Genomic DNA, 2429 nt, shown 5'->3' on the forward strand with positions numbered 1-2429 from the left:
TCAGCAGGTATGTTTTACTGCAAGGAAACTTTGCTAATTTACATTTTTTTTCCAATTTTAAGAAAGGAAGGAGGGAGAAAGAGTCATCATAAACTGGAAAATAAAATGAGAGGACAACATCCAGGACTAGTCACCTGTGTCTGAGAGAGAAAAACCCTGGTTCAAAGGAAGAGCCAACCTTCAGGAGAGAGGTCTCAAAGAAGCTGTGGTGGGACAAGTGGGGGAGCAGAGCTCAGCTTAGAAAAGAGTTTCTGGAGAGCTCAGCATAGTAACAAAAACAAACACATATGCTGTAGAGAAGATATCTGGAATGAGGGCATCCCAACTATGTGTCTGAAGTGCAAAAATGAATAGAAAAAATTAAAAGGTGCTGTTCTGTTAGGTGTGGTTTTCCTTTAAACATTAATGCATCTCAAACCTGATGTTTCTTACAGTTTCTTCTAGTCATTAGCACCAGATGCCAGGAATGCAAATGAGCAGCTGCCCTTCGCAGCCCCTATTTTATATTTTACATAGTTGAGAGAATCTTTAGACCTTAGAGCATATTTATTCTTTGATTCCTTTTGCTTAAACAGCCTGCAGCCTGGGTAAACACTGGAGAGGGCACGGAGCCAAGTGGTTTGTCTACATAGGCAGCTTTTTGTTTCTCCAGCCTTCATTCAGATTTACAGCTGAGCAGTTATAAGCAGTGGATGCACCCTGGAGAGTCGCTTTCAACCCACACAAACAAAGCTGAAATCTGTGAAGTTTCCTTCTCGTGTCCAGATTCAACTGGTTCAATTGTCTGTATAGATCTCAGAGATGATCTGGGCAACCTGTTGAACAGTCTGTCAAAAGCATTCACCACCATCCCAGTCCCACAAGGTCCATGTCTGATTTCAGACCAGTTCATACTAGCACAGGTTTTCCAACACTAGCAAAATTTCTTCTGATTTATAGCAATGTATAAGAAGTTGAATCAGGCTGACCTAGGGCCAAGGAGTTGGTCCTCAGTCAAAGGTTCATGTCTCCGCCTTATGGTTTAAAAGACCTTCATTCAGCATCAGAGTGCTTCTAATTTGCCTGTGTGTTAAGTGTGTTGGTGCTTCTACTTGTAGAACTAATAAATATAGATTAATGGTTAGTCTAATGGCTAATCTAATTTCTAGAACACATGATGGAGATTGATGAATCACTGGTCCAGGGACTATTTCAGATAAATAGGTTTTTATGCCTTGCCTCACCTGTCACATTATCTTGAGTTCACACTGAACCCCAAATCACAGACATAATTCCTGACAGCTTGAGTAACACTCTGCCCTGAACCCAGAGTGAGCTGAGAGAACCCATAAATACCAGTGTACACTTAAATATGTAACCCACACTGTATGAATAGCTTCTACTTGTCCTGAAGACAACTTCATAATAGAAGGTAACAAAATATAAAGAAGGTAATTAGACTAGGTTGCTCTGGGCCCCATCCAACCTGGCCTTGAACATTTCCAGGGATGGGGCAGCCACAACTTCACTGGGCAACATGTTCCAGTGCCTCACCACCCTCACACTACTAAATTTCTTCCTAGTGTCTAAACTAGATCTCCCCTCTTCCAGTTTTAATCCATTACCTCTTGTCCTCTCACTTTGAGCCCTTGAAAAAAGCCTCTCCCAACTTCCCTGTAGGCCCCTGTACGTACTGGAAGGCCTTTATAATGTCTCCTTGGAGTCTTCTCTTCTCCAGGCTTAGCAGCCCCAACTCCCTCAGCCTGTCCTCATAGACGAGGTGCTCCAACTCTCAGATCATCTTTGTGGTGCTCCTCTGGACTCACTCCAAAAACTCTGTCATTTCTGTGTTGTCAGCTTCAGAACTGGACACAGTTCTCCAGGTGGGGTCTCATGAGTGTGGAGTAGAGGTGGAGAATCACCTCCCTGACCCTGCTGGCCACACTTCACAGAATCACAGAATCACCAGGGCTAGAAAAGGCCTTTAAGATCATCAAGTCCAGCCTATGACCAACACCACCACATCAGCTAGATCATGGCACTAAGTGCCACATCCTGCCTTTCCTTGAACACATCCAGGGATGGTGTCACGATCCGTGACCTATTATATCTCCTTATTGGAGTGTATTAACTTATCAGGATTTGCTGAGAGATCCACACGTGGGTATCGCCTCACACAGAGGATACAGGAACTTATGTCCCGACTTTTTTGAGTGAATAACTCGCTCAGTGCTTACTAAATTTCTAACAACAGCAAGGTTTATTGTGGGGAAAACAAAGCAATTTGGGGCAGGAGGTTCAAAAGGAGTGATTACAACACATTAAACATATATGGGTACACCTTAGTTACACATCTTATCCACGTGAGGGAAGCAGAGGGGAGGGATTTGCCCGAATGGCTGGATTATATTTTCCCCTATAAGCTGGGGTAGCCGGAATTGTCTCACCAC

Source organism: Chaetura pelagica, unplaced genomic scaffold, assembly GCF_000747805.2.
Source record: "Chaetura pelagica isolate M959 unplaced genomic scaffold, ChaPel_1.0 scaffold106, whole genome shotgun sequence".
Classification (NCBI taxonomy): Eukaryota; Metazoa; Chordata; class Aves; order Apodiformes; family Apodidae; genus Chaetura; species Chaetura pelagica.